The sequence below is a fragment of the Arachis ipaensis genome, chromosome B05 (assembly GCF_000816755.2).
Source record: "Arachis ipaensis cultivar K30076 chromosome B05, Araip1.1, whole genome shotgun sequence".
In the NCBI taxonomy this organism is placed as follows: Eukaryota; Viridiplantae; Streptophyta; class Magnoliopsida; order Fabales; family Fabaceae; genus Arachis; species Arachis ipaensis.
Genome location: NC_029789.2, coordinates 33,127,194 through 33,144,046, shown reverse-complemented (window position 1 = coordinate 33,144,046; position 16,853 = coordinate 33,127,194). Strand labels below are relative to the sequence as shown.

The 16,853-nt window shown below is 37.3% G+C and overlaps 1 long non-coding RNA gene across 1 annotated transcript; it reads left to right on the top strand.

The window, feature by feature from the left end:
* LOC110271891 lies at positions 795-16,111 on the top strand. The gene is made up of 3 exons (XR_002362736.1): positions 795-1,091; positions 1,180-1,306; positions 16,041-16,111. It is a non-coding gene; the product is annotated as an uncharacterized LOC110271891 (long non-coding RNA).

Genomic DNA, 16,853 nt, shown 5'->3' with positions numbered 1-16,853 from the left:
TTCTTTCAATTTTTCGACAGTTTAAAAGTAGGGAAATAAATACAATGTATCAAACATATAAAGCCAAGGTAGGAGCCATTTCATTTTTTGGATATCTCCCAAAACACGCTGCTTTTTGTTGCATTGCAACACTATTTCAGATCCCCAACTCCTCATTCTCACTCCCTTGTAGTTTTTCTGCTTATTATTCTTCATTGGTGTCTCTCTTTGGATCTTCTCTTCTACCTTAACCATGATGATAACAAAGACTAGTACTTTGATTTTGTTCTTCACTTATGACACTACTAGCTTTGTGGGAAAATTCAAGAATAATGAATGAGATTAAAGCAAGCTGATCTCATTTGTGGGCAAGTAGAGAAGACTATTTATTTTCACAGAACTACTCTGAAATGACTTTTTTCTCTTTACTGAACTTTCCTAATTCTAACAATTCACATGCATTGCTAACAATTTTTTCTTGTTATTATTTCCACAGAGCTTTTAAATGTTGTAAAGATTATTATTTCTACTTATGTATTTAATTTTTACTTTAATTGTATATTTCTAATAAATTTGTTAATTTGTTAATTCATAGATCTTGTATCGGTTATGTTATGGATAATAACTTGTTTATTTTAATGTACACAGGATATGGTTGGTAGAGACGGAGATCACGGTCATGGCTGTAGCCGTGGCCGTGGATGTGGCCGAGGCCGAAAGGAGAGGCCTAGGCTTTCTACTGGTCACCCCCTTGACTTGCATGCGGATCCATACTCTCTCGTTGGGTCATCATCCGACACGACTGCTTCGGCCAATGGGAGACCGCCACCTATTGCTACTACTACCCCCTCCCGTCAGGAGCCTCAGATACACATGATGCCTACTCCTGGTGTGCCAAGATCATGCACTCAACAAGCTAATGAACCTTCCAACACTGCCTCACATGGTGTGCAGAATGATCCAGCTATTGTAGCTCCTAGTCGAGCAGGATCTTGTGGGGAAAGACAAACCACATCTAATAGTACCCAAGATGCTTAGGGTCAAGGAACATCTACTGCCACTGGTCACTCCAGCACAAGTGCTCCCAAGCTTAGATATGATGGTGCCAAATGGTTTGTTATTTGCTTTAAATTTTATGAATAGCATGTCTCATTTTTACTAAGTAATATGTCTTTTATCATTTTTTTATTTTTAATGTAGTTGGCACCCACCTAAGCCTGGATTGAAGCGTATTTCTCAGGTTTTTAAGAAAAATTACAACAAGCCTTGGCTGAGTTTTGATGAGGCAAATGATGATACTCGAAAAATATGGTGGACTGAGTGGATGGTAAATTTTATCTACCTTGTTTTACGTATTTTACAATATTTTATCTCATAGTATATTATACTGTCTCCTTATGTTCTATATATTCTGCCTTCTTGCATCTACTTTGGCTTTAATACGTTGTTCATTGCTCCTTATGAATAGCATTCATTGCTCATTATGTTCTATATATTCTGCCTTCTTGTTTTTTAATCAAATAAAGTTTTATTATTCCCAATGAGGAACTATTGCGAGCTTGACTCTACAGGATTTTCATTTTGTTTACTACAATAATATTAAACAGAAAAGTGTATGATATGTTGATATCTTTGTTTTATATTCTTATTTTTTAGCTTAATGTTCAATGTCCAATAGAGTAGAATGATAAAAAATAAGTTAATGAATACGGGCATGCATTTAGAGAAAGATAGAAAGGGGAAAGGGGTCCTATTTGTTTATTGAGTTTTGTTCATAAAAATTATTAGACATACTCATTCACATCTGATCAGTTTTATGTGTTAGATCTCACTCCCAAAATACTATTCTTTTTCTTCATTCATCAAAATCACTATTTTTCTACTTTTTAATTGAAATGACATTTGGGACTGTGCAGAGTGAAAAAACTAGTACTAAACTTTGAGTGACTCAGAGAACTTAAAAAACAAGCTCAAAGCTCAGGAAAAAGGGGGGTTGTATTATAATTAATTGGCTTTTTGAATGGGTTTGTATGGTATGTTTTCTGGTCAAACTCATTTTTCTTTGCATTGGACGGCCAAATTACAGAGTTTATTCACTCAATTGAGTCAATCCGTGCACATCTCATGTAACTCTCTAAGATCCTTGAATGCTATAGGTTTTCTGGGAAAGATGTAGAAATATTACTGTAAATTATATAAGAAAATAACTCCGTATTGTGCTAAAACATTGAAAGAGTAGGTACATCAGTATTGTAATAGCATGATTGCTTAACTTCTATGTTTTTGCCATTTGATTTTAGTTTTCTTCATTCTACTGAACCTGAGTAATTTGCTGTGTTATAGTGAGCAAGTTACAATCATAGCAGAGAAGCCTTTAACTAACTGATTACTATTTTGAATTTGTGGCTCTTGCTAATAGAACTAGCATAGACCCCTTGCTAATATAACATTGTAAATTACAGCAAAATAAATTTGTATCTATTCAGAGGCTAAATTTATTCCAATGATTGAAACTACCATACCTAAGTCTCATTATTGATACGAAAAATGATTTTTTAAAAATAAAAATTCTTTGACATTATTAATATAGAAGAGGATGATATCTATCAAGCTTGGAGGTTTAGGGTTGCCAAGCACTTGCGAGGTATGCTCCATGCCATTTGCACAAAAGGTGCCCTTCCATATTGGATCCCACCAGAAGTTCTTGGTAAATTGATGAGACGTTGGGACACTGATGCCTATATATAATTACAGGCGAGAAATACAACTGCCAGAAAATCGACTCGAGGTACTTCCCTTCACACTGCAGGAGGCACCACCTTTCCAGAAGCAAGGTTACGCTTGGTAAGTTGCTTATAGACAATTTTTACTATGATATTTGCTGTTCTGAAAGTTGTTTAATAGAAATGATCTTAAATGTCAGTCAGTGAATGGTGACAGTTGTAAAAGTTATGTTCCATGATACTAATAAACACACGTAACTGCCGAATGCCCATTACCATTTTCACACTTAGAATTTTATACAGATTCAAATTTTATGTGCATTTTCAATATTTGTGAAGTTTTGATCGTCTATGTGTGACTTCTTTTGACTGGTTTTTTAATATACTGCCATTGGAGGGCTTCTAAAGATCAAATATTAAGCCCTTTTTTTTGTTTTGGAGAAGAAAGAGGGGGTGCTTTTGCAGTTGGCTCCTAGTGTTTGTTCCTATTCTTCATTTGTTCAGTCTCAATTACAGCAGATAAGCAAGGGATTTTTCATGATATCTTGTTTTCATAGATTTTCTTATGGAACTTCTAACCATGTTGAGCGTGTTTTCTGAGTTGGAATATATAAGGGGAAGGGATCAGGGATGGAATGGAAGGGTTTGAAGGAAGAGATTTTCAATCCTCCTTTTTCTTCCCTTCCCTTTAGTTATCAAAACTTACATACATCTCCTGAAGTTGCATCGATTTTCTAGTTTTCAGAAGTTTTTCTATATATATAATGGACAGTATTTTCATTTTGATAAACCATAATAATTAAAGTATTTGTCTATTCTCTTTATTTTAAGATATTGAATTCAAAGCTTATGCCTCTATTCTAATAAATTGCTTAGTACATGGCTTTAAGTATATACATTATCAATTGCTTAGTACAATACATCCCATATTTGTTGATAATTTGGTTATATTATGTAGAATCATTCGCTTGAAAGACTATCACTTATGGATGAATTTTTTGAGCACACTCATACTCGCAAAGAGGATAAGACTCAATGGGTTGATGAACACTCCCGAAAGACAAAGGTAACTTACCTTTATTCATTGTAACTATTTTGTTATCTAATTGTTATGCATTATTGATACTTATAGTATTTTATCAATTATTTTTCTTCATTGTAGGATATATTTCAATAGCGTATGTTTCAGGCTGAGCAAGAGTGGCAAGATGCTATAGAGGCTGGTGTAACTGATCCACCGCCTGTCTCTGAGGAAACAATATGGATTGAGACAGTGGGTGGAAAACGAAGAGGTAGGGTATATGGCATGGGTGAGGTAAGGGACTCTTCCATGGTGCGACCTCGAGTTGATGGGCCAACCACGACCACCAGCACTAATGTTTGGATCTTAGAGAATGAATCACAATACTCAATAGGGAAGTTGAACAACATGCTGGTAAATATAGAGAGCTTGAAGACCACTACCAAAGGGAGAAAAGAGAGTGGCAACAGACTGTTGAATCCTTGCGTGAGGATCTCAATGCTAGTAACTCACAGATGGATCAGTTTAGTCATCAGTTGAGCAGCTTGACTGAGTATGTGAGAGCCATGGGTCCTAGTAGTTCTGGATCACGTGTTCCTCCACCTCCTCCTTTTACTTTTCCAAGCTCTTAGAAAATTACAGCCCCAGTCCCAGCCCCAAGTAGAAAACTCCCACCTATTCTGCAATGACCAGGACAACCATAGAGTTCTCAAAGGGAGGATGATTATGACGATTTTGATGTCTCGGATGATTATTTAGACGAGTATGAGTAGGTTACTTAATTACTTTACTTTGAAAATTTTGTATTATTAGAGGATTGCAATTTAAACAAACATAAGTCTAAGTTTAGTTATTTATCTTGTCTTCAGTCTTTATGTTAGAGGATTATTTATTATTTTGATAAGTTTGTAAACTCATTATCTAATATTTAGTATAAATTTTATTTTTATATTTAAAAGTTTATTTGTCTTGTTATCTAATATTCTGTATAATAAATTTTATTTTTATATTTAAAAGTTTATTTGTATTAACTGTACTATTTTTCAAATAGAAAAAAATTAAAACATATAACTATTAAAATCGACGGTAAAGTTGTCGCTTTTAAAATTTAAAATAGATAAATCTAAATAATTAAATCGACGGCAACTGTGTCGATTTTATTCAATCACATATCGACGGCACTGTCGTCGATTTTATTAAGCATATTATAAACGAAAGTGTTGTTGATTTTATTGAATCAAATATCGACACAAAAGACATCGATTTTATTGAATCAAATGTCGACACAAAAAGCGTCAATTTTATGTAATAATATCGATGGCTATGTTGTCGAGATTAGTAAGAATGTAAAATTCTCACACCCATATTACAAACAGAAAAAATGTCAATTTTATTAAATTATTATCGACAGCTAAGCAAGCCGTCGATTTTATTAGAATTTTAAAAAATCGACAAGCTTAATAGCGACCACCTCCGCCGTCCGTTTTGCCGTCGAATTTTAATATTATCGACGGCCTAGCTGTCGATTTTAACGATGTTTCTTATAGTGGATGAAGAACGAAAATTTTTTCTTAATAAAACATCAATGCATTAATCAAAGATAAAAAAGCTAAAACATTAGTCCATAGGAATTAACAGAACTCCTAACCTTAAAAGAGGAGATTAGTTGCTCAGGATAAAAAAAGCTAGAATTATGAATTGTAAAACTGCCGAAGGAAGAGATCTCATATGTGACTCATCTCCTTATATACTAACCCTAAAACAAATTCAAAATTCATAACTAATTCAGAATTAACTTAAAATAGAATTAAATCTAGCTAATTAATATTTTCCTTCTCAAGTTAAGCTTTAGATCTTCCTCCTTATGATCCTCAATCAATGCTAGAATTCATGGGCTTAGGTTGAGCCTTGAGTTAATCACTTAAGTGTTTGAAGAATTAGAGATCTTGGTGAGTGAATTAAGGCCCCTGGGAGTGGCCATTGGTGCATGGAACGTATGGCCTTATGCGTGCAATGTATGGCCAAGATCAAGAGAAAGTTGGCCTCTGTTTCAAGCTTGGCGTCCCACGGCTGCTCCTCCCACATCACGCGCATGGATCCTTTGGTGGATTGTCTCCATTTTGGCCTTCACGTTGCATAGCTAGGGGTTCATGTTGCACGGCCAGGCTTCCTTGTGCATCAATTACTCTCTGTCTCTCTTCTTGTAACACCCTAATTACCGTAAGCCTTACCTCATGCCGTAAAGCAAAGGTTAATTAAAGGTCATGACAATTCTAAGGCTTATATATAATATATTTAGAAAGAAATAGTAGTTCTAGAAGTCCGATGAAGGAATAAACTCAAAAACAGAGTTACAAAAGCGTGAAACGTTCACTCAAAACTACAAACTTAAGGCACAAGATATAGATACAAGTTAAGGAAGCATAAATAGATATATGAGTATAATAGTCATAAGGAACTAGCCTCAACCTGCGGAGTTTAGGCCGACTAGTTATAAACAGACATACAGAGTTTCAAAAATTAAAACAGCTTATACAATATCTCTCTAAAGTAAGCCTCTAAGACAAATATAAATAAAAAAGTGAGAGAAACTAAGAAGAATTTCCAAAATGACTCCAACATATGATAAGGATCCTCCGCTCTGTCACCATCACATAACTCACAGAGGTGGGTTACGACCTGCATCTGAAAAACAACGACAAAGTATGGAATGAGAACCGGAGGTTCTCAGTATAGTAACAGTGCCCAGTAATGTAAGATATAAGACTCCGGGACGCTAGAGGCAATCCTAGAGCTTCATACCAAATAGATATCCAAGCTTAGCAAAATAAATAACTTAAACCATAAACAATAAACAGGGTTATCTAAACTTAGGGGATTTCTAACTAGTACTAATCACACCGCTGTATTTCACAGCCTTCGCCAACATATTCCCCGTGCGATCCCATCGCCACTGCCTACCGAACCTCCTCAATCCCAGTAGAAAACACAAATAATACAGATAGGTAAAGCACAATTAAAGTACATGTACTGTAATTAGAACAGTTAGCAAGTAAACATGTGATTCATTTAGGCATAACAAAAATTAAGCAAAGCAATCAAACAAGTAGAAGATGCATATGATGAATGCCTTTCCTATTGGCTCATGATATCCCTTGTCGGTCTAAAAATGCCAACCCAACACATCCTTTTAGATGTAACTTTTCTGCCACACCAGGAATATAGTGCCTTGCCCACTCTATTGACCCACGGATATAGTGCCTGGCACACTCGCATGCGTAACCTAAGGATAGAGTGCCTACCACACTCTTGCAGCAGAAAAGGTTATTAATCATAATTCAAACCCAGGGATATAGTGCCCTGCATACTATCGTACTTAACCCAAGGATATAGTGTCCGGCACACTTCTGTTCATACTCATTCCATTAATCATAAGCATTCATTTTTAACCCGGCTCCCTATTAGTTCACAAGACAAAAATCCACCCAACTGCCACACCAAGCCTAAGTCACCATCTTCTAAAATTCTTACCAAAAGATCTAGTTATACTTACTTATCGTATTCTCTATGTTTCAAAGCCTATAAACAAGTTAAGACACCCTAGAGGAGCTTTATGGAAGTTCACAAGCTTGCCGGGAAGGTAAAACAGTTGAAAATAAGGTTTTCTTAAAAATAGGATAGTGTACGTACGTATAGAGGTGTACGTACGTACTCCTAGGAGAGTTTTCACAAAGTGTGCGTACGCATAGATACGTGTGAACGCCTTCAATAGAAGGCACTTCCCAGCATGTGCGTATGCATGATGTTGTGCGTACGCACAACTTGCAAATTTTGCAAGGTATATGTGTGCACGCACCAGAGTGTGCTAGCACTCTCAATAGAAGGCATCTCCTTGTTTGTGCGTAAAACAAAGAGTTTGACAAGAACTTCGCGTGGCCATAAACGGCTCGTCAATCGGAGCTCCGTAGCTCAAGTTATGGCTCTAGGAAGATGGTGATGAATAGTACCACCTCCCCCTCTCTCTCAATCCGCGTTTCTCTCTCTCTCTTTGGTGCTGAAATGAGGATGCAAATCCTCATTAAAGGTATTATATAAGTTGGGCTTGGGCCCAACTTGGCCCAGTCTAATCCGTTAGTGTTTTAGGTGCGTTTGGCTCACTTTGGGCCAAGACCTTTAATATTAGCGTCCGGTTTTTAATTCTAAATTATTTTTGTCCTTTCAAAACAATAAATTCAATTTTCAAAATCTTATTTTTCCTAAAACACAGTACCGGACATACTAGAGTCGGTACTGCCGGCTAAAGCACCGGTACACATTTTTACAAAAGTCTTTTGCAAAAAATATATTTTCCAACTCAGAAAAATTCATTGAATTGAAATTTCACCTTTTTAGTTTCAAAATATCATTTCTATATTTTTGAACCTATCCCGTGAAATTTAAAGTTATTATTTTATTAAAGCAGTTTTACGTGAAAACTATGGTTCTTACATCCCCCCCTCCTAATTAGGAATTTTGTCTGCAAAATTCGAATCGCGTCTTATATTCTCCACGAAGCATTTTACTATCAACGTTGTTAACCCAAACAAGTCATCAAAGCATCTCCCAAACAACTCGTCAAAGCATCTCGTCCACCGTCATCCTAACGTGTCGATGTTCCCTCTCGCCTTCCGCTGTGTCACTCTGGTTATCATCATTTAGAATTTGGATTACTCAACCACCTACATCAAAAGCCTCCTTCTCCATTGGTCCCTCTAATGAATCTCTAAGTTTGGCCAACTTACAACAACCTTCCATAAGATAAAACTAAGCCAACTGGGTCCTAGTAACATATCATAACAACCTTATATGCTTACCTCTCATTACTGGATCCGACTTTGTCACCTCCCTTTCATCCATAGTGAACACTTGGCCTGGTTGCTGACTCCTACCCACATCTTGGTTTCTCCCTCGACGGCAGTCCTTAGCAAGGTGCCCTGGCAATCCGCAAGTATAGCATCGACCATTTTCCTGTGCCGTGTGAAACTGAGCATTGTTGTTTCTTCTGAAGTCCCCTTGACCTTGAAGATGCTGAGGAGTGTGTCAATCTCTCTTAAAGTTCTGTCCCCTTGGTCCAAGGTAATCGCCACGAGCTCGGTTGTCAGTATAACCATGATTTCTTCTCGCCTTAGTTACCTTCTTGGCACAGTCCTCTACAACTCGCGCTTTGTTCACTAGTTCTGAGAACCTCCTTATTTCCAAGGGAGCTACAGCAGTCATGATGTCATCCTTGAGGCCTCCTTGGTACTTGATACATTTCCAACTCTCATAGGACTCAGCGGCTCCCTGACATACCCTTGAAAACCTACAGAGCTCTTCAAATTTTCTTGTGTACTCTGCTACTGACAATGAGCCTTGCTTCAGATGCATAAGCTCCAACTCTCTAGCTTCTCTTACCAATTTAGGAAAGTATTTCTTGTAGAAAGCTGTTTGGAAAATATCCCAAGGAATGTCGGCATTCAGAAGCTGCAGTAAATGCCATTTTCCTTGCCACCAGTGTTGAGCCTCCCCCAAAAATTGATATGCCGCAAACTCCACAAATTCGTTGTTTGGAACATGTTGGGCTTGTAGAGCATGCTCTGTGGCTTGGAACCAATTGTTCAATACAGTGGGGTTGTTTAAACCTCTGAAAGTTGGTGGACGAACCTTGAGAAATGAAGCCAAGGTCATCGAAGAACCTCCCAAGTCATTGCCGTCTCCTTCCCCATTTCCATTACTGTTTCCGTTCCTCACCGGTTGACCCAACCTCTGTACAGCTTACAAAGTTGCAGTAGTATTCACTTCTATGGTATTAGCCAGCTTTGCCATCACCGCCATAAACTCGTCATGGTTGTCGGCCGGTCGGTCATTCTCAGTTCCTCCCCGTGTACGAGTATGACCTCGTCTACGAGTAGCCATTAGGGTTCCTGTCTACACCAAACAGTCGATATCAAGGTGATCAGTCTCAATATCAAAAGCCTAGTGCTTCAATTATCCCAAAAAGGCACTCATAAACAAGCATGCTATGCATATATCAAACAGATTACCTAAATAGCATGAAAGAAAAAGACACAGAGTGTGCAATGAAGCACAATCGATTCATCCCTCAGGCTCACAAGGACAAACCACTCTAATACCACTAAATGTAATACCCTAATTACCCTAAGCCTTATCTCATGCCGTAAAGAAAAGGTTAATTTAAGGTCACGATAATTCTAATGCTTATACATAATATATTTAGAAAGAAATAGAAGTTCTAGAAGCCCGATGAAGAAATAAGCTCAAAAACAGAGATACAAAAGCGCGAAAAGTTCACTCAAAACTACAAACTTAAGACACAAGATATAGATACAAGATAAGGAAGCATAAATAGATATATGAGTATAATAGTCATAAGGAACTAGCCTCAACCCGCGGAGTTTAGGCCGACTAATTATATACAAACATGCAGAGTTTCGAAAATTAAAATAGCTTATACAATATCTCTCTAAAGTAAGCCTCTAAGGCAAATATAAATACAAAAGTGAGAGAAACTAACCAGAATATCCAAAAAGACTCCAAAATATGATAAGGATCCTCCGCTCTGTCACCATCACGTAACTCACCGAGGTGGGTTACGACCTGCATCTGAAAAACAACGACAAAGTATGGAATGAGAACTGGAGGTTCTCAGTATGGTAATAGTTCCCCGTAATGTAAGATGTAAGACCCCAGGACGCCAGAGGCAATCCTAGAGCTTCATACCAAACAGATATCCAAGCTCAGCAAAATAAATAACTTAAACCATAAACAATAAACAGGGTTATCTAAACTTAGGAGATTTCTAACTAGTACTAATCACAGCGCTGTATGCCAAAGCCTTCGCCAACATAACCCCCGTGCGATCCCATCGCCACCGCCTACCGAACCTCCTCAATCCCAGCAGAAAACACAAGTAATGCAAACAGGTAAAGCACAATTAAAGTACATGTACCACAATTAGAATAGTTAGCAAGTAAAAATGTAATCCATTTGGGCATAACAAAAATTAAGCAAAGCAATCAAACAGGTAGAAGATGCATATGATGAATGCCTTTCCTATTGGCTCATGATATCACTTGTTGGTCTATAAATGCCAACCCGACATATCCTTTCGGACGTAGCTTTTCTACCATACCAGGGATATAGAGCCCTGCCCACTCTATTGACCCACGGATATAGTGTCGGGTACACTCGCATGCGTAACCCAAAGATATAGTGCATGTTACACTCTTGCAGCAAAAAAGGTTAGTAATCATAATTCAAACCCAGGGATGTAGTGCCCTGCACAATATCGTACTTAACCCAAGGATATAGTGCCTGGCACACTTACTCATTTGATTAACGATAAACATTCATTTTCAAGTTCTAATCTCATCATCCATCATCAATATCTCAAGTTCATTAGCAACCCGGCTCCCCATTAGTTCACAAGACAAAAATCCACCCAATTGCCACACCAAGCCTAAGTCACCATCTTCTAAACTTCTTACCAAAATATCTAGTTATACTTACTTACGGTATTCACTATGTTTCAAAGCCTATAAATAAGTTAAGACACCCTAGAGGAGCTTTATGGAAGCTCACAAGCTTGCCGGGAAGGTAAAACAGTTGAAAACAATGTTTTCTTAAAAACAAGGCATTGTATGTAAACCCCGCATAATTAGTGAATAATTAATTAATAAATTAATTTTTAATAAAAGAAATTAAAAATGTGAATTTTATAGTAATATGGGAGAGAGATAATTAAAACAAGAATTTTAACACTAATTTCAAAGAATTTGGCCCAAGATTGGGCCGAACGGACCGAACTGGTTAAACCGGACCTGAACCGGGCCCATGGGCCCAACCAAGGCCTCATTAATTAGAGACTCTACGTCTCCTTCCTCCCCAAAAGGAGATTCATGCTGCAACATTGAAGGGGAGGAAAGGAAGAGCTTCCAAACCCTAACTCCCACTTTAAACCACCGTAACTTCTCCCTCCGAGCTCCGATCGCCGTACCGTTTGTAGCCATGCGACCACCGCGTCTCATTCTCTTGAATTTTTGAAAATTTGGGACTTTGGTTATTGAAATTCGGTGTCTTGATGTTTAGGCTCAAACTAGCTTGAGGAGCTTGTGGGTCCTTGTTCAATCAAGACATATATAAGGTGAGAACTCTCAAAATTCTTCAAATTCTAACCTATGTGGATTTGGGTCTTAAATTTGGGTGTAAAATATGTGAATTAGGCTTGTATATATGTATATTGAAGTTGATTGAGTACATTAGAGACTTGGTGGAGTTTGGGAGGCCTTGCCTTGAAGATTTTGAACCTTGAGGGTTGCTTTGGGTGCCTTGGTAGTGTCTCGGGGTATACGCGGAAATCAGCCAAGGTATGGTTTAGGTTTCTCGTATTTAACATATAATGTCTTGTGAAAACTTGGGCTAGAGAACCATAGGATAGGTTGGAATGATTATGTAGGATGGATGCTTAGTATTAATGGTATTGTTTGATGATATAAGTGAATTATGTGTTGGTGATCATGGTTATAGTGAAAATATATGCTATTGGGTGTTTGGATAATGTTTGACAAGTTGGTGTTATTGATTATATATGTATGATAGAATGTTGATTACTTTATTGATGGAAGTGAGGAACTTAGGGTGTGTAATGGGTAAAACTAAAGTATGATGGGTTGTGATATGATAAGTGGATGGCAATGTTGTATTGGAAAGCTATGATATATGTTTGTGCTGAATATATGTATAGGAGGTGGGAATTGAGGTTGATTTTAATGAAAATTGAGGTTTTGAGCTTTGGGTAAAATTGGTTTTTGGCCGAACTTTGGCGAGCCATAACTTGGCTTCCAGACCCCCAAATTATTTCAAACTTATTTTAAATGAAAATTAGATCTGTAAAGTTTAAGATGTTCAAAGAATGGATGAAAAATATTTTAAACTAAAAAAGTTATGCGCATCGGAAGTTCGGAGGGCGAAGCTAAAATTCTGTAGACTTAGCCATTTCTGGCTAAACTGCAGTGTATGCGTACGCATACCCTTCATTCGTGAAGGTCGATTTTGCCCCGCGTACTTGTGTATGCGGACAAGGCTATGCGTACACGAAATGGGTAAAAACGTCCTCCCATGCGTACGCGTGGCCCACGCGTACTCGTGACCTAAGCAAAATTACACGTATGCGTACGCATACATATGACATGTGTACGCATACCCCTGTTTTTCAGCAAATGAATATTTTGTGTTTTAAATCCAATTTTGAACCTCTAAATCTCTATCTTCATTCTTTTAACCCTAAATCTTATCAGTAAGCCTAGTAACAAGATGGAGTTAGAAAATAGAGGTAACTTGGGGGTGAAGTAGAGTTGAAAAATGATGAATTATGTATGAAATATACTGAGAACCTCTGGTTCTCATTCCATATTGTGTTGTCATTTTTCAGATGCAGGTCGAGAGGCACCTCGGTAGGTGTCTGGAGTTTCTACAGCGAAGTGGTTTACTTTAAGGTTTCCTTTTGTTATTTTGATATTATTATGTATAAATTTATAGTTTCTCCTCTTGTGTATAAGACTGCTTTATTTATGTACCTCTTAGAGGTTTTATGGAGAACTAGGGTTTATATATGTGCATTTTGGGACTTGGAGCTATGTATATATATACGTAAATATTCTCCGGCCAGCCTTAGCTTCGGAGGCTGAGTTAGGAGCTTGTTATTTTGTATCCTTGATCTTCTACTCTTATCTTTTGTATATTATGTTAGTGGAATTTACATTTCTTCGTACGCAAGTAACCACATTTTCTGAACGTTGCGCTTTTATATTTTGCGATTTTTGCTTTACCTTTTCTTCAAGGCTCCTCGTATATTAAATCCTTTCAATTATTATACTATATATATTTTATTTTAGAGGTCGTAGCGCCTCGCCACCTCTGTTTTATTATTTTTGAGGTCGTAGCGCCTCGCCACCTCTGTTTTACATCCTAGGTGTAAAGCTCTGTGTGTTAGGATATTACAGTGTACGTAGGCATAGAGTTGTGCGTACGCACTCCCAGGAGAGTTTTCACAAAGTGTGCGTATGCATAGAGGTGTGCGTACACACTCCTAGGGGAGTTTTCACAAAGTGTGCATGAACATAGAGGAGTGTGTACGCACAGAAGGAAAAATTTTTCATTTTGAGTGCATGCATAGATACGTGCGAACACCTTCAACAAAAGGAACTTTCCAGCGTGTGCGTACGCACAACTTGCAAATTTCGTAAGGTGTGTGTGTGTGTGTGTGTGCGTGCACTAGTGTGTGCTAGCGCTCTCAATAAAAGGCATCTCCCTGTAAGTGCGTGCGCACAAGGGTGTGTGTACGTACGTTCTCAAAATTTTACAGGGTGTGCGTACATACAAGTCAAAGCATGACCCCTGCTCAGAGCATGTGCACAACAGTGTGCGTGCGCACACAAACCAGAACTCACAATTTCTGCAACATCACAGAAATTAGATTTTTGACACCAACTTCCAACGATCATATCTTTTTCTACAAAATTTTAATTTCCACAAAATCTATACCGTTTTTAAACTCTTTGAATTATCTTTAATTTGATACAAAATTTGATTAATTTCAAAATAGTAGCTCAAGATATGATCCGTCAAAGTTCACCAAAAACTAATTTTACCAAAAGTTCACTAGATTCTCAAACCTTCAAAATTCACAATCAAACCAATTCAAAGCCTATTCAATTTCACCATACAATCCTACCGAATAATATACTTTACCTTTCCATTCCAACTCAATCATTTCATCCATCATAAACCCAAGAATATCCATAATTTCTACATTAAGATTCCAATATCAACAACTTTAACATAATCTCACTACTCATAAGTATCACTTATCCTATCTCAACACCAACATACATCATAATTCATTATCATTCTACACGATCATCATTATTCCACCCAACTTCATAATTCAACGTCATCATTCACCATAATTATCACAATCATCAAAATCATCATACATCACAATAATCAATTCCAATCCTATCCTATGGTCCACTAGCCTAAGTGTCCAGAAATATTACATATTACATAGAGAAAAATGAAACCATACCTTAGCTGATCCCCAATATGTACAACACACTAAAACTTGGATCACACAAGCTTCCAAAAAGCCAAGGCAACTCCAACAAGCACCAAAACTCAAACTAACATCATATATATATATATATATATATATATATATATATATATATATATATTAGGGGCTAAACCCAACAATATACCAATGCTAGATCACCCCTAAACAAACAAAATCACAAAATCTATTCAAAAACTATAACAAAAAATGCACAAAAGCTAGGGTAGAAAACTGGAGCTTGAGTTTTGATCTCTTACCAATAATTCCTAGCTAGAAACGAAGAGCTCGACGAGAGCTTCGTGTGGCCGCAAACAGCTCGTCAATCGAAGCTTCGTAGCTCAAGTTATGGCTCCAGAAAGATGGTGATGAATAGTACCACCCTCTCCTCTCTCTCAATCCGCGTTTCTCTCTCTCTTTGGTGCTGAAATGAGGATGTAAATCCTCATTAAAGGTCTTATATAATTTGGGCTTGGGCCCGATCCAACCCGTTAGTATTTTAGGTCCATTTGATCCACTTTTGGCCAAGACCTTTAAGATTAGCGCCCGGTTTTCAATTCTAAATTATTTTTGTCCTTTCAAAATAATAAAATTAATTTTTAAAATCTTATTTTTTTCTAAAACAATGTACCAGACAGACTAGAGTCGGTACTGCTGACTAAAGCACCGGTACACATTTTTACAAAAGTCTTTCTCAAAAGATACATTTTCCAACTTAGAAAAATTCATTGAATTCAAATTTCACCTTTTTCTTTCCAAAATATCATTTCTATATTTTTGAACCTATCCCTGGTAATTTAAAGTTATTATTTTATTAAAGCAGTTTTATGTAAAAACTTTGGTTCTTACACTTCCATGATGGACGGCTGCACTCCCACATCGCACGCATAGCTTGTGGCAGCCATGGAGTGTATTGTGGCTTGGGTGTGTCTGTCTTAGATGTATGTCCACTATAGACTATTATATATTGTTGGAAAGCTATAGATGTTAACTTTTTAATGACGCTGAAAGCGCAACGATGAGCGGATATTTTATACGCTTTTTGGGGTTAATTTCATGTAGTTTTTAGTAAGTTTTAGTTAGTTTTTAGTATATTTTTATTAGTTTCTAGGCAAAATTCATATTTATGGACTTTACTATGAGTTTGTGTGTTTTTCTGTAATTTTAGGTATTTTCTGGCTGAAATTGAGGGAGCTGAGCAAAAATCTGATTCAGGCTGAAAAAGGACTGCTGATGTTGTTGGATTCTGACCTCCCTGTACTCGGAATGGATTTTTTGGAGCTACAGGAGTCCAATTGGCGCGCTCTCAATTGTGTTGAAAATTAGACATCCAGGGCTTTCCAGCAATAGATAATAGTCCATACTTTGTTCAAGGATAGACGACGTAAACTGGCATTCAACGGTAGTTCCATGTTGCATTCTGGCGTTAAATGCCAGAAATAGGTTACAAGTTGGAGTTAAACGCCAGAAACAGGTTACAACATGGCGTTTAACTCTAGAAACAGCCTAGGCACGTGTAAAGCTCAAGTCTCAGCCCCAACACACACCAAGTAGGCCCCAGAAGTGGATTTTTGCACTATCTATCTTAGTTTACTCATTTTTTGTAAACCTAGGTTACTAGTTTAGTATTTAAACAACTTTTAGAGAATTATTTTGTATATCATGACATTTTTAGATCAAAACTTTGTACTCTTTGACGGCATGAGTCTCTAAACTCCATTGTTGGGGGTGAGGAGCTCTGCTGTGTCCCGATGATTTAATACAATTATTTCTATTTTCTGTTCAAATACGCTTGTTTCTATCTAAGATGTTCATTCGCACTTCAATATGATGGATGTGATGATCCGTGACATTCATCACCATTCTCAACCTATGAACGCGTGCCTAACAACCACCTCCGTTCTACCTTCGATTGAATGAGTATCTCTTGGATTCCTTAATCAGAATCTTCGTGGTATAAGCTAGAATCCATTGGCAGCAT